This window comes from Oncorhynchus mykiss, chromosome 11 (assembly GCF_057628025.1).
Source record: "Oncorhynchus mykiss isolate SJ-2025 chromosome 11, ASM5762802v1, whole genome shotgun sequence".
Lineage (NCBI taxonomy): Eukaryota > Metazoa > Chordata > Actinopteri > Salmoniformes > Salmonidae > Oncorhynchus > Oncorhynchus mykiss.
The window spans coordinates 38,581,613-38,604,338 of record NC_143032.1 but is presented as its reverse complement, the minus strand read 5'-3'; the positions used below and the strand labels follow the sequence as shown (position 1 = coordinate 38,604,338).

Here is a 22,726-nt window from a genome sequence, read left to right as displayed (position 1 = left end):
CTGCCCTGACCCTGAGCCTGCCTCCCATACTGGACCTTTTGCACCCTCGCTGGATTACTGACTTCTGCCCGCCTTTGACCTGTCGTTAGCCTGCCCCTGTTTTAGAAATACATTTTTGTTTCTTCGACACTGTCTGCATCTGGGTCATACCTGAAACCTTATTAAAACAGCCTAAACAGCTCTGATAGGTCGAGTAAAATGGTCAGAGTGAGCTGTTCTCTCATTTGTGACTTCGGAAGTAGCTAGCAAGCTAGGAAAAGTTAGCCAGTTAGCTTGGGTCTGAATGCTTGAATATCAACCCTACACCTCTGTGCGCCCCTGAACAAGCCAGTTAACCCACTGTTCCTAGAATGTCATTGAAAATAAGAATTTGTTCTTAACTGACTTGCCTAGTTAAATAAAGGTAATATAAAAAAATGTAAATCAGCAACCATCACTCCTGTGTTCCAATCTCAAGTTGTGTTAGCTAATCCAAGTTGATCATTTTAAAAGGCTAATTGATCATTAGAAAACCCTTTTGCAATGATGTCAGCACAGCTGAAAACTTTTGTGCTGACTGGCCTTCTTTAGACTAGTTGAGTATCTGGAGCATCAGCATTTGTGGGTTCGATTAAAGGCTCAAAATGGTCAGAAACAAAGGTCTTTCTTCTGAAACTCATCAGTCTATTATTGTTCTGAGAAATTAAGGCTATTCCATGCGAGAAATTGCCAAGAAACTGAAGATCTCGTACAACGCTGTGTATTACTACAGTCACAGAACAGCGCAAACTGGCTCTAACCAGAATAGAAAGAGGAGTGGGAGGCCCCGGTGCACAACTGAGCAAGAGGACAAGTACATCTAGTTTGAGAAACATACACCTCAGAAGTCCACAAGTGGCAGCTTCATTAACCAGTTAGAGCTCTAGGGGCGCTATTTCATTTTTGGATAAAAAACGTTCCCGTTTTAAGCGCGATATTTTGTCACGAAAAGATGCTCGACTATGCATATTCTTGACAGTTTTGGAAAGAAAACACTCTGAAGTTTCAGAATCTGCAAAGATTTTGTCTGTAAGTGCCCCAGAACTCATTCTACAGGCGAAACCAAGATGATGCATCACCCAGGAATTAGCAGAATTTCTGAAGCTCTGTTTTCCATTCTCTCCTTATATGGCTGTGATTGCGCAACGAATGAGCCTACACTTTCTGTCGTTCGCCCAAGGTCTTAGCAGCATTGTGACGTATTTGTAGGCATATCATTGGAAGATTGACCATAAGAGACTACATTTTCCAAGTGTCCGCCTGGTGTCCTGCGTCGAATTCGGTGCGCAATTGCCAGCTGCTTCTACTTTACCATTTGATTCAGGGGAGAAAGCATGTGTCCAAGAACGATGTATCAATGAAGAGATATGTGAAAAACACCTTGATGATTGATTCTAAACAACGTTTGCCATGTTTTCAGTCGATATTATGGAGTTAATTTGGAAAAAAGTTTGCGTTTTGAGGACTGAATTTATGGATTTTTTTTGGTAGCCAAATGTGATGTATAAAACGGAGCTATTTCTAATACACAAGGAATCTTTTTGGAAAAACTGAGCATCTGCTATCTAACTGAGAGTATCCTCATTGAAAACATCAGAAGTTCTTCAAAGGTAAATGATTTTATTTGAAGGCTTTTATGTTTTTGTTAATGTTGCGTGCTGGATGCTAACGCTAATGCTAACGCTAAATGCTAACGCGAAATGCTAACTCTAGCTAGCTACTTTTACACAAATTATTGTTTTCCTATGGTTGAGAAGCATATTTTGAAAATCTGAGATGACAGTGTTGTTTACAAAAGGCTAAGCTTGAGAGATGGCATATTTATTTCATTTCATTTGCGATTTTCATAAATAGTTAACGTTGTGTTATGCTAATGAGCTTGCTGATAGATTTACACAATCCTGGATACAGGGGTTTTTTCATAGCTAAACGTGACGCAGAAAACGGAGCGATTTGTCCTAAACAAATAATCTTTCAGGAAAAACTGAACATTTGCTATCTGAGAGTCTCCTCATTGAAAACATCTGAAGTTCTTCAAAGGTAAATTATTTTTTTGAATGCTTTTCTGTTTTTTTGTGTAAATGTTGCCAGCTGAATGCTAATGCTAAATGCTACGTTAGCCATCAATACTGTTACACAAATGCTTGTTTTGCAATGGTTGAGAAGCATATTTTGAAAATCTGAGATGACAGTGTTGTTAACAAAAGGCTAAGCTTGAGAGCTAGCATATTTATTTCATTTCATTTGCGATTTTCATGAATAGTTAACGTTGCGTTATGGTAATGAGCTTGAGTCTGTATTCACGAACCCGGATCCGGGATGGGGAGATCAGAAAGGTTAAATAGTACCTGCAAATCACCAGTCTAAATGTCAACAGTGAAGAGGCAACTCTGGGATGCTGGCCTTCTAGGCAGAGTTTCAAAGAAACAGCCATATCTCAGACTGGCCAATAAAAAAAAGATGAAGATGGGCAAAAGAACACAGACACTGGACAGAGGAACTCTGCCTAAGAAGGCCAGCATCCCGGAGTCGCCTCTTCATTGTTGACGTTGAGACTGGTATATTTCACCAGACTGCCAAGAACATTGCCCTCATCCAGGCCAAGGTGGCGAGACATGGTTGATCTTGGCTTTGTTGATCTCTGCACCAGACAGGATGCTCTTGCCAGCGTACTTGGGGACCAACATACAGTATATGCTGTGGCTTGTATGGGCTTCAGGCAGAAGTCTTCAAGTTTTCTGATGTATTTCAGAACTGCAGTTTCCTCTGGTTGGAGCAACAGTGAAGTGGGCAGGGCAGTACGGATTTCTTCTCTTACAATCTGCAATCAGAGTCTGAACATCAGACAGGATGGCATTGTCTCCCTCAATCCGTGCAATGGCTACTGCTATAGATTTCAGGAGTTACAGGCTGCTTACCACTCTCTCCCAAAATACATAATCCAGGAGGATCCTCTTGATGGGGCTGTCAATATCGGCAGACTGTGATATGGCCATTTTTCCTTCCCCTCCAGGAGACTGTCAAACATGATGACAACACCACCCCAATGTGTGTTGCTGGCACCTTCAATGTGGTGCTCTTATTCTTCTCACTTTGCTTTGTGAGGTAGATTGCTGCTATAGCTGGATGGCCCTTCACATTCCTAACCATTTCCTTGGCTCTCTTGTAGAGTGTATCCATTGCTTTCAGTGCCATGATGTCCCTGAGGAGCAGATTCAATGCATGAGCAGCACAGCCAATGGGTGTGATGTGAGGGTAGGACTTCTCCACTTTTGACCAAGCTGCCTTCATGTTTGCAGCATTGTCTATCACCAGTGCAAATACCTTCTGTGGTCCAAGGTCATTGATGACTCATCAGCTCATCTGCAATGTAGAGATTGGTGTGTCTGTTGTCCCTTGTGTCTGTGCTCTTGTAGAATACTGGTTGAGGGGTGGAGGTGATGTAGTTAATTATTCCTTGACCACAAACATTCGACCACCTATCAGAGACGATTGCAATACAGTCTGCTTTCTCTATGATTTGCTTGACCTTCACTTTAACTTTGTTGAACTCTGAATCCAGCAAATTAGTAGATAAAGCAAATCTAGTTGGAGGGGTGTATGCTTGGCAAAGAATATTCAGAAATATCTTCTAATACACATTGCTTGTGAGCAGAGGTGAACCAGTTGCATACACAGCTCAAGCAAGACATTCACCAGCATTTCTCTGACCACGATCCTCCATTGAGTCAAAAAAAAAAAAACGTATTAAAAAAAAAACTTCTGATTCCAGGAGGACCATGAGCTGTTGCTATCGATAAGGTGTCTGATTCATCATTTTCACCTCGAATAGAAGTAGAGGGACTTTTGTCAGAGGTTGCTTGTTGTGAGTGCTGATGGAACTTTATGCACTTGGCCAGATGATTCTGCATCTTTGTTGCTTTCTTCACCTATGATTTGGTACAGTATTTCCAAATGTACACAGATTTTCCTTCTACATTAGCTGCAGTGAAATGTCTCTACACATCAGATATTGCCCGTGTAAAAACAAAAACAAAACTACAATTCCATGTTCAGAAAAATAGTTAAGCAGTTAGATTAAACAACTCCCTTGTAAGATACATTTCTTAACCTGTTGATCCTACTTGAGACGCAGACGTCTCAACTAGGCACCTGGAAATGCAAATGCGCTACGCTAAATGCTAAATGTAATCGTTAAAACTCAAACGTTCATTAAAACACACATGCAGGGTATTGAATTAAAGCTACACTCGTTGTGAATCTAGCCAACAAGTCAGATTTTTAAAATGCTTTTCGGCGAAAGCATGAGAAGCTATTATCTGATAGCATGCAACACCCCAATATACCTGAAGGGGACGTAAACAAAAGAATTAGCGTAGCCGGCGCTACACAAAATGCAGAAATAAAATATAAAACATTCATTACCTTTGATGATATTCTTTGTTGGCACTCCTATATGTTCCATAAACATCACAATTGGGTCTTTTTCCCGATTAAATCCGTCCATGTATGCCCAAAATATCAATTTGTATAGCCTGTCTGGTTCAGGAAAAAAGCTCTCTTCCAACACGCAACGTAATTTTTAAAAATTATATAAGTTGCCTATATTCTTTGACAAAACACTTCAACCTACTTTTGTAACCCAACTTTAGGTATTTGTAAACGTTAATAAGCGATCAAATTGATCACTGGGCGATCTGTATTCAATAGCAGCTACTCAAGAAAACAATGTCCCTTTTTCTCTCTCCCAAAATCGATTGCTGTATGCTGCACGGAATGAAGGATCTATTTGTCATGACACAAAGAATTTTTGTCAATGAAAATTACGTTTTTGGCTACATCGTGTGGAAGCTGTAGGAATTGCAACCTCGGCCCTATTTCATTTGGTGCCCCTTAAACAATACATGCAAGTGGCGCATGGATATTTTTTTCAGTTTTCAGTGACCAGTTTTTCTTGCGCTTTTCAATGAAACACACGCTCTGTTATAGTCACAGTCGTGATTTAACCAGTTTTAGAAACTTCAGAGTGTTTTCTATCCACACATACTAATCATATGCATATACTATATTCCTGGCATGAGTAGCAGGACGCTGAAATGTTGCGCGATTTTTAACAGAATGTTCGAAAAAGGAGGGGGTAGAATTAACAGGTTTAACTGAAACATGTATGGAAATAGGTGAATTAACACTCAGTTAGCAGGCTCAAGCAAGCTAAAACACACATGGTAGCAAAAACTAACTAGCAGAAATTGTTAACAAGTTAGAAATGATTTAAACACACTTTGCTGTAGGCTACTATTTACTAGTTAACAAAAAATAATATATGTCATCTAAAATATATTCACCCCACCCAGTATTGTAATCAAAACTTACCAGAAAGCATGTATTCCTCGGCTCAGACAGTGGTGGCAATAGCATCTCATTAGTGTGCAAGATCTTGAAAATCACCTGTACATGTGATGGAAGAGTGCACTGTACATGTGCAGTTCCATTGAATTGGGGATAGTTTAACCAAAATAAGCCATAAGACCTAAAATTGCCTTATGTGTATCCCACAAAAAAGGTTCACTGTTAAAGCTAACTTTTTTGATGGATTTAGTCAAATTCCCCAAATTCCAGGGCTTAACTTCCCATGGAACATTCCTGGAAGGTTTCCAACACTACCGATGAGTATGTGGTGCAGCCTCACTGCCTCATTGCCTGCATCCGTAATGGGTCAGCGGTCAAACGACCTCCACTCATCACTGTCAAATGCTCCCTGAAACACTTCAGCGAGCAGGCCTTTCTAATCGATCTGGCAGGGGTATCCTGAAAGGATATTGATCTCATCCCGTCAGTAGAGGATGCCTGGATATTTTTTTATATATTTTTTAAATGCCTTCCTAACCATCTTAAATAAACATGCCCCATTCAAGAAATTTAGAACCAGGAACAGATATAGCCCTTGGTTCTCCCCAGACCTGACTGCCCTTAACCTGTCTACGATATTGGTTCCCAATTGGGAATCAACCCTCCCACGTTCAGCTGAAACGGTGGCGCATGGAACGCAAAAATACTCTTAAAAATATTTAACCTCCACACATTAACAAGTCCAATAGCTCAAATGAAAGATAAACACCTTGTTCATCTAGCCAGCAAGTCAGATTTCTAAAATGTTTTACGGCGAAAACATAGCACATATATATGTAAAACCACCACCAGACACAGCTCATTTGAATAGCCAAAACATGCAATCAACAAACGCAGGATTAAAAAATAAATCGTTCACTAACCTTTTGAAAATCTTCATCAGATGACAGTAATATGACATGTTACACAGTACATTTTTTTTTTTCAATAATATGCCATTTATATCCATAAATGTCCATTTACAGTGAGTTCACGTTCAGAAATTACTCAAAAATGCCCGCAGGAAATCTAGGTAGCGCGGCAAGATAACGTAAATAGACATCATAAACTTTGACTAAATATACATGTTCTACATATAGTTAGAAAGATACACTGCTTCTTTATGCAACCGCTTTGTTAGATTTATTTTTAACGTTACAGAAATCGCACACTATTCAATATGCTGAGACGACGCTCAGTTCCAAGCTACATTTCTACGTAATGTTGGAGTCAACAGAAACACAGATTTAAGCATAAATATTCCCTTACCTTCGATGGTCTTCGTTCAGAATGTTCTGGAAGGCTTCATACTTACCCAATACATCGTTTGGTTTCAAGTCTTGCGTCTTTGTATTAGCTACTGCTAATAACATCAGCTGAAATGCACCCAAAACGTCCTCTGGTCCGGATAAGTTGCGCATCAAAACTTCAAAATTACATATTATATGTCGACTAAACAGGTCCAACTAAGTGCAGAAGCAAGCTTTATGATGTTTTCGACACACAAAACAAACTTCAATTCAATCGGCCATCGTCTGCCCTTCTCTTGAGTGCTGGAACAAAGGAATGGCTGGGACCAATTCGCGCCCCTACGCACAGCCTATTTTCTCGTGGCACGCACTAATTTCACTTCCATAGGGTCAATTCTCGCGGGATTTGAACGATTCAAAGCTCTACTGAAAGAGGACATCTAGCGGAAGAGATAGAAAGTCTCCCCAGAATCATAACTGGTTGGGAAGGGTGGGGGCCATGACGTCAAAGTTGCTCCAACTTTCATGGCCACAAAAACTAGTTTGGAAGAATGCCTGCCCTGTGAGTTCTGCTATACTTACAGACATAATTCCAACGGTTTTAGAATCTTTAGAGTGTTTTCTATCCAATAATAATAATTTTTATTTGCATAAATTAGCAATTTTTGACAGATTTTTTTTTCAGTTTACTAGGGGTACCCAATCTCTCCAAAGGGGGCATATGTCTGCCATATCCTTAACAGGTTTTAACCAACAAAAAAACATCCTATGGCGTTCTGCATTAGCATCGAACAGCCCCCGTGATATGCATCTGTTCAGGGAAGCTAGAAACCATTATACACAGGCAGTTAGAAAAGCCAAGGCTAGCTTTTTCAAGCAGAAATTTGCTTCCTGCAACACTAACTCAAAAAAGTTCTGGGACACTGTAAAGTCCATGGAGAATAAGAACACCTCCTCCCAGCTGCCCACTGCACTGAAGATAGGACACACTGTCACCACTGATAAATCCACCATAATTGAGAATTTCAATAAGCATTTTTCTAAGGCTGGCCATGCTTTCCACCTGGCTACTCCTACCCCGGTCAACAGCACTGCACCACCCACAGCAACTCGCCCAAGCCTTCCCCATTTCTCCTTCTCCCAAATCCATTCAGCTGATGTTCTGAAAGAGCTGCAAAATCAGGACCCCTACAAATCAGTCGGGCTAGACAATCTGGACCCTTTCTTTCTAAAATTATCTGCCGAAATTGTTGCCACCCCTATTACTAGCCTGTTCAACCTCTCTTTCGTGTCGTCTGAGAATCCCAAAGATTGGAAAGCAGCTGCGGTCATCCCCTTCTTCAAAGGGTGGGACACTCTTGACCCAAACTGCTACAGACCTATATCTATCCTACCATGCCTTTCTAAGGAATTCGAAAGCCAAGTCAACAAACAGATTACCGACCATTTCGAATCTCACCATATTCTCTGCTGTGCAATCTGGTTTCAGAGCTGGTCATGGGTGCACCTCAGCCACGCTCAAGGTCCTAAACGATATCTTAACCGCCATCGAAACATTACTGTGCAGCCGTATTCATTGATCTGGCCAAGGCTTTCGACTCTGTCAATCACCACATCCTCATCGGCAGACTCGACAGCCTTGGTTTCTCAAATGATTGTCTCGCCTGGTTCACCAACTACATCTCTGATAGAGTTCAGTGTGTCAAATCGGAGGGTCTGCTGTCCGGACCTCTGGCAGTCTCTATGGGGGTGCCACAGGGTTCAATTCTTGGACAGACTCTCTTCTATGTATACATCAATGAGGTCGCTCTTGCTGCTGTTGAGTCTCTGATCCACCTCTACGCAGACGACACCATTCTGTATACTTCTGGCCCTTCTTTGGACACTGTGTCAACAACCCTCCAGGCAAGCTTCAATGCCATACAACTCTCCTTCCGTGGCCTCCAATTGCTCTTAAATACAAGTAAAACTAAATGCATGCTCTTCAACCGATCGCTACCTGCACCTGCCCGCCTGTCCAACATCACTACTCTGGACGGCTCTGACTTAGAATACGTGGACAACTACAAATACTTAGGTGTCTGGTTAGACTCTAAACTCTACTTCCAGACCCATATCAAACATCTCCAATCCAAAGTTAAATCTAGAATTGGCTTCCTATTTCGCAACAAAGCATCCTTCACTCATGCTGCCAAACATACCCTTGTAAAACTGACCATCCTACCAATCCTCGACTTTGGCGATGTCATTTACAAAATAGCCTCCAATACCCTACTCAACAAATTGGATGCAGTCTATCACAGTGCAATCCGTTTTGTCACCAAAGCCCCATATACTACCCACCATTGCGACCTGTATGCTCTCGTTGCCTGGCCCTCGCTTCATACTCGTCGCCAAACCCACTGGCTCCGTGTCATCTACAAGACCCTGCTAGGTAAAGTCCCCCCTTATCTCAGCTCGCTGGTCACCATAGCATCTCCCACCTGTAGCACACGCCCCAGCAGGTATATCTCTCTAGTCACCCTCAAAACCAATTTTGGCCGCCTCTCCTTCCAGTTCTCTGCTGCCAATGACTGGAACGAACTACAAAAATCTCTGAAACTGGAAACACTTACCTCCCTCACTAGCTTTAAGCACCAACTGTCAGAACAGCTCACAGATTACTGCACCTGTACATAGCCCACCTATAATTTAGCCCAAACAACTACCTCTTTCCCGACTGTATTTATTTTGCTCCTTTGCACCCCATTATTTTTATTTCTACTTTGCACATTCTTCCACTGCAAATCTACCATTCCAGTGTTTTACTTGCTATATTGTATTTACTTTGCCACCATGGCCTTTTTTTGCCTTTACCTCCCTTATCTCACCTCATTTGCTCACATCGTACATAGACTTGTTTATGCTGTATTATTGACTGTATGTTTGTTTTACTCCATGTGTAACTTTGTGTCGTTGTATGTGTCGAACTGCTTTGCTTTATCTTGGCCAGGTCGCAATTGTAAATGAGAACTTGTTCTCAACTTGCCTACCTGGTTAAATAAAGGTGAAATAAAATAAAATAAATAAAAAGTGCTAATATTTAGTCAAACTTACAGATATTGAAAATAACGTTTTTATCGTGAGGCGATCTGCACCGCTGTGTTCAGTCCGCCATTTTACTTCACAGCCTCACCTTAAGCACTAAACCTTGCCCTTGACTGAAATTGAAAAAGCATGACCCTTACGAATTTTCCTTCAGGTAACCATTCTGTAAATTTCGATCCATCCCTAAGTAACAAAGCAAGCTTTTTTTGTCCTTAACGGTTCAACTCTACCATTGAATTAGTCATGTGGTGCCTCTAAGTAATCTCGAGGGAGGGGTTCGGTATGAAATACACTCCCTTCTAGGTATGGTGGGTAGTACCACTTCAAAGCTTACAATAGAAGCAGGTGACAGCGCACCATATTTGGCAATGGTCTTGGTAAGTGGAGTGTGCTAATACATTTTGCGTGATGCTTCCTTGACTAGACTACTGACGTTACACAAAATTCAAAGGCAGTAAGGAATATTTCCGCATATGACCAAAGTCAACAATTTTGCTACGTTACAGCCTTGTTCTAAAATGGATTAATTTTTTTTTTAATCAATCTACACACAATACCCCATAATGACAAAGCAAAAACAGGTATTTTATTAAATGTATGAAAAAAACCTGAAATATCACATTTACATACTGTATAAAAGAGCCTGCCTTTGTCTTAATTTATGCCTTTACAGCACGCCGAATAAACACAAAGGCAGGCAGGGAATATTTGCTCATTCAGAGTAACGTGCATGCACACACACACTTGAATGCTTGCACACACACACACACACACACACACACACACACACACACACACACACACACACACACACACACACACACACACACACACACACACACACACACACACACACACACACACACACACACACACACACACTGCAGGTCCTATTGTTACACAAGCTAATTAGGGCGGAATTAAAGATAAATGATCCCTGCTTAAAGTTAGATGGGCTCCTAACTTTTCTGAGCCAACACAAGATAAGGCAAAAGAAAGCCTAATAAATAATTACTTTCAAAGTGTCTGGGTTTAGGCAGGGCTGTAGAATGAGATCTACATTTTATATCTCATCTTTTGTTTTTTAACTGCAACAACAACTGTGATTGCTGCCTATTTTTTAAGGCCATACAGCAGCTACACACATAGCTCTAGTCTGGATTTCATTATCATCACATCTCTAGAACGTACATAAAGGACATTTTTTAAGTTTTATTATACGTAGATGAAATTACACATTTGCAGCACGTCAGCACAGACAGACCATCAGGCTCATTAATTTGACTGGCCTACATTTTGACATTTACATCACTCAGTCTCTCCATTTACAGACGATGAGGATGTTTTCACACAACAAGATTACAAGTGGTAATTGAAAGTTGAATCCAGAGTATAAATAATCGGCCTTCAAATGGGCGACAACAGAGACTGTTATCATGGCGATGGGAGATGGGGCAGATGGCTTGTTGTCACCATGGGGTGGTGTTGACACCGGGAGGGGACAGTGCACGTAATGCCCCTCCGCGGCATTACCACCCAAATCAGTGACACGCGGCACACACAGCTCACCCCAAAATTGACAAGACCTCCCACATCACCTCACCATCCACCTGCCCACCGCTGGTGCTAACACCCCCACTGAGGCACTACTTCTGACATATGCTAGGGTTTGATTGTAAATCGATACTCACAACGCTCAACAAAAGCCATCTTTCAATCTCTGTTAATTTCTATAAGTCAGCCAGCTCAACTCTGGACTGTTGTGTATTAAAACCGGTCTCGTCCAGCCCAAAAATATACAATGAGCACATATGGAATGATCTCCAGTGAAGGCTTCAGTTGGAAAATGTAGTTCCCTATGGTTGTTTTAAGACTGATTAATTACTTTACATGACTGATTTGATTATTTTATTGTGTGTATTTTGCCTTGCACACCTCATTTGAAAAAGACACCCGGGTCTTGTTATTCAGTGAAAGTATAGAATAAAGGTAAAAAATAAATAAAAATAGACTGAACTCAGTCCCTGTTTCTCTCCCTACCGAAACATGTGCCATGACGTTGTTTCCGACTCCTACCTTCAATTGAATTTGTTGTTCCCGACTCTCACCTGAAATAAATATCTATAATGAACTGTTAATTGAAACAGGAAGACAAACTTAATATGTTAATAGCTGAGATCCTTAGAAAATAACTAAATATTTACATTTATGAACAACAGATTTAAATAATCAATAAAAAAATTACCAGCTCACTTTGGTAGCTATGAGTAACTTCTGTTAGTTTTCATTCTTCAGTCAATACAGGAACCCAACAGAAAACTAAAATGAACACACTGTAAAGTCAGGGGATGCTTGGTGGGACTATGTCTATTTGGCGCAGGTTGAAAGATTGGGGGCAGTGGAATGCCAAGAAAGTCCACTCACGTATGTAATGGCAACAGTGATGGAAATTATTAGCAGAGTGTGACATCCCTGCTTTTCCCCTCCACTCCATCGTAATATCAATTAATATTATGGTAGTAGACAGACGCACCGATGTTCCGTAACAAGTGGCGTCTCTGGAGAGAGCTAGTCCCATGAGACCGCCCCTAATCAAGCCTGAACGATGGCAGGTTATTCCAACCACCAGGCTTCCGGCTAATTTGCGCTAAAGAGCCACGGTGCCCGAACTACTGGCAAACTTTATAATTTCGTCTTTCAGGTCTTCCAGTGGGCGGCTGTGGGTTTTTAACTAAGTTGTTGGGAAAGAGGCGGATGTGCAGATAGGGTCTATAGGAGTTTGTTTGTGTGCTCTTTGCTGTTCCATCCCCAAGGGTGGACGTATAGAGAAAAACATGTTAATTCAAATGTAGGAAGGCTCTGCCTTGCCTTGTACAGCCACAATGTCCACCCATCATGATAGCAAATAGACAGCTTGACTGCTCCTTGTTATTCAAATAGTGGTCTAATGTCAACCTTTTCTCCTTTTTAAAATGTTCTTAGGTGTACATTTGCATAATGCCACAGGCAGTAACCACTCAGAAACAAGACGGAGCGTCTGAACTTCAAGTTCTATCTGGAGAACACGTGTGATACATGTGTTTCAATAGGTCAACCGTGAAACATTGGGCTGGCCATTCTACAGGAGTTAGGGAGGGTACCAAAGGCAGGCCATTCTTTTAAATTCTTTTAAATGTCTTCTGCCATAATGTTTACTTACTGTTTTACCCACTTCATATGTACAGTATACTGTATGCTGTATTCTATTCAAGGCTCATCCTATATAACTACAGCTGTACACATCTTTCCTATTCATATACTGTCCATAATGTATATAAACACCATAATATAAAGTACATAGTATGTATTTAATCCGGACTCGGACATTGCTCATTCGGATATTTCTTAAATCCTTTCTATTCATTCCTTTTTATTTTTTAAATTTGTGTATTGTTTTGAATTGTTAGGTATTACTGTTGGAGCTAGAAACATAAGCTTTTCACTGCACCTGCATTAACATCTGAAAAAAAACAATAACATTAGATTTTATTTTGAAATTAGCATTTAATTTAGTCTGCCTGGAGAGCCAGATGGACAGGGGTTGGAACATTCAATTGGTCCCATCTTTTCAGGCAAGCTCAATCAAGTAAAGTATTTGAAAGAAAATGAATTTAAGCTATGCTGATCTAGGGTTTGCCTTTCAGATCACAATGAATAAGATTATATGGAACAAGGGGGACTTGATCCTAGATCAGCACCCCTACTCTGAGACACTTTATGTTTACGGCCCTAGGTTTGCTTCTGACACAACACTGTAGTGTATGAAAACAAGTAAGGAGGGTGATGGCACGTAAAGGCTTAGCAATTTCCCCATGTATCATGATGTGACTAGGGCAAATGCATGTGACGTATACGCTAGGGTAAAGGGCAGCAGAGAGCTCTCTATTAAAATTTTAAAAAGTTGTGTCTTATTAACACAGATTTTCAAAAGGCATGGACAGAAATGGAATGCTCTACAGCAGGGGTGTCAAACTCATTCCATGGAGGGCTATTATCTGCAGGTTTTTTCCTTTCAATTAAGCCCAAGGCAAGCAGGTGTGGGGAGTTACCTTAATTCATCAAGGACAAGGGAGAAGCGAAAACCCGCAGACACTTGGCCCTCCATAGAGTTTCACAATTGTGCTCTACAGTATAATCCAACAGTATAATCCAACATCTCAATAAAACAAAGTAATAATTTCCAACACCTCAACCAAGACAAGAATAATTTCTCACCAAGGTTATTTTTGTCAAATCAAATTTGAGCCTTACAGTGAAATGCTTACTTATGAGCCCTTAACCAACAATGCAGTTAATGCAGTTAAGTAAATATTTAATACATAAACTAAAGTAAAACAATTAAAATAATAACCAACACAATAAATAACAACAACGAGGCTATATACAGGGGGGTCTGGTACCGAGTCAACATGCAGGGGTACAGGTTAGTCGAGGTAATTCATACATTTAGGTAGGGGTAAAGTGACTATGCATAGATAACAAACAGCGAGTAGCAGCAGTGTAAAAAACGAAGGGGGGTGTCAATGCAAATATTATGAGGGGACATTTTATATCTCATGGCTTGGGGGTAGAAGCTGTTAAGGAGCCTTTTGGACCTAGACTTGGAGCTCCGGGACCACATGCCGTAAAGTGTCAGAGAGAACAGTCTATGGCTTGGGTGACTGGTGTATTTTACCATTTTTTGGGCCTTCCTCTGACACCGCCTAGTATATAGGTCCTGGATGGTAGAAAGCTAGGGCCTAGTGATGTACTGGGCTGTACCCACTACCCTCTGTAGTGCATTACGGTCGGATGCCGAGCAGTTGCTATACCAGGCGGTGATGCAAGCGGTCAGGGTACTCTCGTTTGTGCAGTTGTAAATCTTTTTGAGGATCTGAGGACCCATGCCAAATCTTTTCAGTCTCTTGAGGGGGAATAGGTGTTGTCATGCCCTGTTCATGACTTTCTTGGTGTGTTTGGACCATGATAGTTTGTTGGTGCTTTGGACACCAAGGAACATTAAACTCTCGACCTGCTGCGCTACAGCCCCATTAATATGAATGGTGGCGTGTTTGGCCCTCCTTTTCTTGTAGTCCACGGTCATCTCCTTTGTCTTGCTCACATTGAGGGAGAGGTTGTTGTCCTGTGCTATGGGGCGGTAGTCATTTAGGAAGGTTACCTTCACTTTTCTGGGCACAGGGACTATGGTGGTCTGCTTGCCAGTTGGTCCGCGCATGCTCTGAGTACACGTCCTGGTAATCAATCTTGCCCTGCGGCCTTGTGAATGTGGACCTGTTTAAAGGTCTTGCTCACATCGGCTATGGAGATCGTGATCACACAGCTGGTGATCTCATGCATGCTTCAGTGTTGCTTGCCTTGAAGCGAGCATTAAAGGCATTTAGCCCATCTGGTAGGATCGTATCACTGGGCAGCTCATGGCTGGGATTCCCTTTGTAGTCTGTAATAGTTTGCAAGCCCTGCCACATCCGACGAGCATCAGAGCCGGCTTAGTGGGATTTAATCTTAGTCCTGTATTGACGCTTTGCCTGTTGATTGTTCGTTTGAGGGCATAGCGGGATTTTTTATAAGCGTCCGGATTAGTGTCCTGCTCCTTGAAAGCGGCAGCTCTTTAGCTCGGTGTGTATGCTGCCTGTAATCCATGGATTCTAGTTGGGATATGTACGTACGTACGGTCACTGTGGGGATGACGTCATCGATGCACTTATTGATGAAGCCGGTGACTCAGGTGGTATACTCCTCAATGTCATTGAATGAATCCTGGGAAATATTCCAGTCTGTGCTAGCGAAACAGTCCTGTAGCATAGCATCCGGGTCATCTGACCACTTCCGTATTGAGCTAGTCACCGATACTTCCTGCTTTAGTTTTTGGTTGTGCACAGGAATCAGGAGCATATAATTATGGTCAGATTTTCCAAATGGAGGGCAAGGGAGAGCTTTGTACGCGTCTCTGTGTGAAGGGTAAAGGTGGTCTAGAGTTTTTTTTCATCTGGTTGCACAAGTGACACACTGGTAGACGCGCCACTTCTGGATGAGTGTATTTTCTTGTTTGCATATGGCCTTATACAGCTCATCAAGTGCGGTCTTAGTGCTAGCATCAGTTTGTGCTGGTAAATAGACTGGTAAATAGACAGCTATGAAAAATATAGATAAAGTCATTTGGTAGATAGTGTGATCTACAGCTTATAATGAGGTACTCTACCTCAGGTGAGCAATAACTCGAGACATCGCGAACAAGTGTTTTTGACAAATAGACTCACACCCCCACCCCTCGTCTTATCGTTCTGTCCTACCAATGCACGGAAAACCAAGCCAACTGTATATTATACATGTCGTCGTTCAGCCACTCGGAGGAAACAAAAGCTATTACAGTTTTTAACTTCTTTAGGACTGGGGGGCAGTTTTGAGTAGCTTGGATGAATAAGGTGCCCAGAGTAAACTACCTGCTACTCAGGCCCAGTTGCTAATATATGCATATTATTAATATATTTGGATAGAAAACACTGAAGTTTCCAAAACTGTTTGAATGATGTCTGTGAGTATAACAGAACTCATATGGCAGGCAAAGACATGAGAAAAATTCCAACCAGGAAGTGGGAAATCTGAGGTTTGTAGTTTTTCAATATACAGTGTCTATGGGGTCATATTACACTTCCCAAGGCTTCCACTAGATGTCAACATTCTTTAGAACCTTGTTTGATGCTTCTACTGTGAAGGAGGGGGGAATGGGAGCTGAATGAGTCAGAGGTCTGCCAGTGTGCCATGAGCTGACCATGCGCGTTCACGTGAGAGTTAGCTTGCGTTCCATTGCATTTCTACAGACAAAGGAATTCTCCGGTTGAAACATTATTGAAGATTTATGATAAAACATCCTAAAGATTGATTCTATACTTTGTTTGACATGTTTCCACGGACTGTAATGGAACTTTTTGACTTTGTCTGCTCGTGCCTCATGAATTTGGATTACTGGGCTAAATGCGCAAACAAAAAGGAGGAATTATTACATAAATTATGGACTTTATCGAACAAATCAAACATTTATTGTGGAACTGGGATTCCTTGGAGTGCATTCTGATGAAGAGCATCAAAGGTAAGTGAATATTTATAATGATATTTCTGAATTTGTTGACTCCACAACATGACAGATATCTGTATGGCTCGTTTTGTTGTCTGAGCGCCTTACTCAGATTATTGCATGGTCTGCTTTTGCCATAAAGCTTTTTTGAAATCTGACTGAGCGGTTGCTTTAAGGAGAAGTTTATCTTTAATACTATGCATAACACTTGTATCTTTCATCAAAGTTTAAGATGAGTATTTCTGTAAATTGATGTGGCTCTTTGCAAATTCGCCGGATGTTTTCAAGGCACAACATTACTGAACATAACGCGCCAATGTAAACTGAGATTTTTGGATATAAATATGAACTTTATCGAACAAAACATACATGTATTGTGTAACATGAAGTCCTATGAGTGCCATCCGATGAAGATCATCAAATGTTAGTGATTAATTTTATCTCTATTTCTGCTTTTTGTGTCTCCTCTTTGTTTGGACAATGGCTGTATGTTTTTGTGACTAGGCGCTGACCTAACATAGGTGTATGGTGTGCTTTCGCTGTAAAGCCCTTTTGAAATCTGACACCTTTTGTGATTAGGGGGCAGTATTTTCATTTTTGGAAAAATAACTTTCCCGTAGTAAACGGGATATTTTGTCAGGACAAGATGCTAGAATATGCATATAATTGTTTATAGTTTAGGATAGAAAACACTCTAAAGTTTCCAAAACTGTAAATATATTGTCTGTGAGTATAACAGAACTGATGTTGCAGGCGAAAGCCTGAGAAAAATCCAATCTGAAGTGCCTCATGTTTTGAAAGCGCTGCGTTCAAATGCGTCCCTATTGAGCAGTGAATGGGCTATCAACCAGATTACTCTTTCTCCGTATTCCCGACTGCAGCATTGTGAGTAGTTTTACGCATTTATGCTGAAGAGTACCCGTAAGCGGCTACATTGCGCAAGTGGTCACCTGATGGCTCCCAGAGTGACTCTCGCGTAAAATACAGAGGTAGCCATTATTCCAATCGGTCCTACTAAAAAACGAATTGTCCCGACGGATATATTATCGAATAGATATTTGTGAAACTCCTTGAAGATTGATTATAAACAACGTTTGCCATGTTTCTGTCGATATTATGGAGCTAATTTGGAATATTTATCTGCGTTTTCATGACTGCAATTTCCGGGCGATTTCTCAGCCAAACGTGAAGAACAAACAGAGCTATTTCGCCTACAAAAATAATATTTTGGGAAAAAAAGGAACATTTGCTATCTAACTGGGAGTCTCGTGAGTCAAAACATCCGAAGCTCATCAAAGGTAAACTATTTAATTTGATTGCTTTTCTGATATCCGTGACCAAGTTACCTGCTGCTAGCTGGACAAAATGCTATGCTAGGCTATCGATAAACTTACACAAATGCTTGTCTAGCTTTGGCAGTAAAGCTTATTTTGAAAATCTAAGATGACAGGGTGATTAACAAAAGGCTAAGCTGTGTCTCAATATATTTCATTGGTGATTTTCATGAACAGGAATATTTTCTAGGAATATTTATGTCCGTTGCGTTATGCTAATTAGTGTCAGTCGATGATTACGCTCCGGGATGGGGATGCGGGATGGGTAGTCACGCCCAATTTTTCAGTTTTTGATTTGTTAAAAAAGTTTGAAGTATCCAATAAATGTCGTTCCACTTCATGATTGTGTCCCACTTGTTGTTGATTCTTCACAAAAAAATACAGTTTTATATCTTTATGTTTGAAGCCTGAAATGTGGCAAAAGGTCGCAAAGTTCAAGGGGGCCGAATACTTTCGCAAGGCACTGTATTTGGTCACCTACAAACAAGCATATTTATGGCTCTCACAGACCTGTAACTTCTTCTTTAAGAGGCTCCTCTGTCCTCCACTCGTTACCTGTATTAATGGCACCTGTTTGAACTTGTTATCAGTATAAAAGACACCTGTCCACAACCTCAAACAGTCACACTCCAAACTCCACTATGGCCAAGACCAAAGAGCTGTCAAAGGACACCAGAAACAAAATTGTAGACCTGCACCAGAATGGGAAGACTGAATCTGCAGTAGGTAAGCAGCTTGGTTTGAAGAAATGAACTGTGGGAGCAATTATTAGGAAATGGAAGACATACAAGACCACTGATAATCTACCTTGATCTGGGGCTCCACGCAAGATCTCACCCCGTGGGGTCAAAATGATCACAAGAACGGTGAGCTAAAATCCCAGAACCACACTGGGGGACCTAGTGAATGACCTGCAGAGAGCTGGGACCAAAGTAACAAAGCCTACCATCACTAACACACTACGCCGCCAGGGACTCAAATCCTGCAGTGCCAGACGTGTCCCCCTGCTTAAGCCAGTACATGTCCAGGCCCATCTGAAGTTTGCTAGAGAGCATTTGGGTGATCCAGAAGAAGATTGGGAGAATGTCATATGGTCAGATGATACCAAAATAGAACATTTTGGTAAAAACTAAACTCGTCGTGTTTGGAGGACAAAGAATGCTGAAGAACACCATACCCACTGTGAAGCATGGGGGTGGAAACATCATGCTTTGGGGCTGTTTTTCTGCAAAGGGACAAGGACGACTGGTCCGTGTAAAGGAAATAATGAATGGGGCCATGTATCATGAGATTTTGAGTGAAAACCTCCTTCCATCAGCAAGGGCATTGAAGACGAAACGTGGATGGGTCTTTCAGCATGACAATGATCCCAAAAACACTGCCCGGGCAACAAAGGAGTGGCTTCGTAAGAAGAATTTCAAGGTCCTGGAGTGGCCAAGCCAGTCTCCAGATCTCAACCCCATAGAAAATCTTTGGAGGGAGTTGAAAGTCTGTGTTGCCCAGCAACAGCCACAAAACATCACTGCTCTAGAGGAGATCTGCATGGAGGAATGGGCCTACATACCAGCAACAGTGTGTGAAATCCTTGTGAAGACTTACAGAAAACGTTTGACCTCTGTCATTGCCAACAAAGGGTATATAACAAAGTATTGAGATACATTTTTGTTATTGACCAAATACTCATTTTCCACCATAATTTGCAAATAAATTCATAAAAAATCCTACAATGTGATTTTCTGGATTTTTTTTCTCATTTTGTCTGTCATAGTTGAAGTGTACCTATGATGAAAATGACAGGCCTCTCTCATCTTTTTAAGTGGGAGAACTTTGGTGGCTGACTAAATACTTTTTTGCCCCACTGTATATAATCGATAATATATCAACCGCAACTGTCTTTTTCAGTCAGAGAGGGAAAGGCAATGGCTGCCCAAACTCTGTTACGCATACAAAACGCTGCTGGTACCCGGCCATATAAATGACACAATGTTATCTTTCTCGCTAATTTTTCAAAATAAAAGCCTGAAACTATGTCTAAAGACTGTTGACACCTTGAGGAAGCGATAGGAAAAGGAATCTGGTTGATATTCCTTTAAATGGAGCAAAGGCAGGCTATGGAACATGGAGTTTTCAAAATAGAAGCCACTTCCTGGTTGGATTTTCCTCAGGGTTTCGCCTGCAATATCAGTTCTGTTATACTCACAGACAATATTTTGACAGTTTTGGAAACTTTAGAGTGTTTTTTATCAAATACTAATAATAATATGCAAATATTAGCAACTGAGACTGAGGAGCAGGGCGTTTACTTTGAGCAACTTATTCATCCAAGCTACTCAATACTGCCCAACCAGCCATAAGAAGTTAATCTTTAATTTGGTGTATTTCACTTGTGAATGTATGAAAGTTAAATATTTCTAACTGGCTAGCAGAACCCCTAGCCATAACAGGTATAAAGGGGAAAGTTATCCAAAAGTAACTGAAGGTAATCACATTACGTTACTGAGTTTGGGTAATCCAAAAGTTATGTTACGGACTACAGTTTGGGACAGGTAAATAGTAACTGATACGTATTACATTTAGATAGTAACCTACCCAACCCTGGCTACAACCCCACAGACAACAATCCAACACTTCAACTCCAGATGTATATCAAACACCTCCTCAAAAAACTGCTATACCATTTCCTAAAACAGTTTTCTTTGAACAGCAACCTTGCTTTCCATGGACCTCAGCTCTATAATAAGAGTGTGCACATGTGAGGTTAAGGTGGATGTACAGCCAACTGGCTGTCTGGCAGTAGAGAGGCATCTCAGGCATAATATATAGCCATCTCAGCAGCAACAGAGCCTTTACACCCCAGTGCTCTTAGCCACACCTGAAGGACTCTGGTGTCTCACTGTAAGCAGTATGGTTCGGCTGAGTAATCACTCATCCACACTACTGAGGCTCATTCTGCTTTCTATGACTTTCTCATGCCATGGCTGTGTCCTGTCTGATTAGTGTGCTGTTGAACAGTAGACATGAGGCACAAGACAGACCACACAGGAGGTGAGACAGACCCCTACCATCGAAGGGCACCAGTGTCCATGTCCTTGCTTCAGAATATCTTGTCGTTTAAAAAACTGTTTGACTGATTTGGATACAGTGCCTTCAGAAAGTATCCATACCCCTTTGATTATTCCACATTTTGTTGTGTCATAGCCTGAATTTAAAACATAATAAAAAACATTCTCACCCATCTACACAATACCCCATAATGACAAAGTGAAAACAAGTTTTTAGAAATGTTTGCAAATTTATTGAAAATGAAATACAGAAATATCTAATTCATATAATTCTCACACCCCTAAGTCAATACTTTGTAGAATCAGCTTTGGCAGCGATTTTTGAAAATCTTCAAGCTCTTTCATGTTGGTAGTTGATCATTGGTAGAGTTAATTGCTTTGCTACATTTTTTGCAGCATTACTTTAGAGCCTTGTTGCAAACACAATGCTTGTTTTGCAATATTTTTATTCCGTATAGGCTGCCATTTCACTCTGTTAATTAGGTTAGTATTGTGGCGTAATTACAATGTTGTTGATCCATCCTCAGTTTTCTCCTCCCACAGCCATTAAACTCTGTAACTGTTTTAAAGTCATCATTGGCCTCATGGTGAAATCCTTGAGCGGTTTCTTTCCTCTCTGGCAACTGAGTTATAAAGGTTGCCGCTATCTTTGTTGTGACTGGGTGTAATTAATAACTTTACCATGTTCTAAGTCAATGTCAGTCAATGTCTGATTATTCTCATAAATAAATAAAAGGTGAAATATATATTATTCTCTCTACCATTTTCTGACATAAAGTGCTGATCCTAACTGACCTAAGACAGGGAATTTTTATTAGGATTAAATGTCAGGAATTGTGAAAATCTGAGTTTAAATATATTTGGCTAAGGTGTGAACTTCCGACTTCAACTGTACACTTTTATAACTGTTTCCTCCAGCTTCTTCACAAGTTCCTTTGCTGTTGTTCTGGGATTTGATTTGCACTTTTCTCACCAAAGTACGTTCATCTCTAGGAGACAGAACTCATCTCCTTTCTGAGAAGGTCCCAGCCTTCCCGTTTTGTTTACATCATGTTGTGATTCCTTTTTTCTCTGGTGCCCATTACACTGATCCTCTAGACACGCACGCACACACATAGACACACACACCGAATGAGAAATCAGACCCGGGCAGACACCCACTCTGCCCCGGCATGAAATATCATTTTATTGTGTGATATCATTGTAGAGCCAAGCCACTGGCCAATTCAAACACTTTCATTATTCAGCTAGCAGCAGCAGTAGCAGCAGCAGAAATGACTAACATCTCTAATGAAGGATACAATGCCTGCAATTCGATCTAAAAATGTGGATCTAACAAATGTGTCTCCCTCGATTTGACCTCAAGCTTTGAAAAAGATACACAGTCTGAGGCTGATGCAGATTTTATTTACATTTGTTTCTCAGGTTGCTAATGGGAATCAAACAGTGAGTGTGGGTGAGGCAATATCTTAAATG

The 22,726-nt window shown here is 41.0% G+C and overlaps 1 protein-coding gene across 1 annotated transcript in view; it reads right to left on the bottom strand.

Annotated features, from left to right (window-relative positions):
- The window catches only part of LOC110535674 (cadherin-7-like), a 94,156-nt gene that overhangs the window by 30,207 nt on the left and 41,223 nt on the right, over positions 1 to 22,726 (bottom strand). The window lies entirely within an intron of this gene.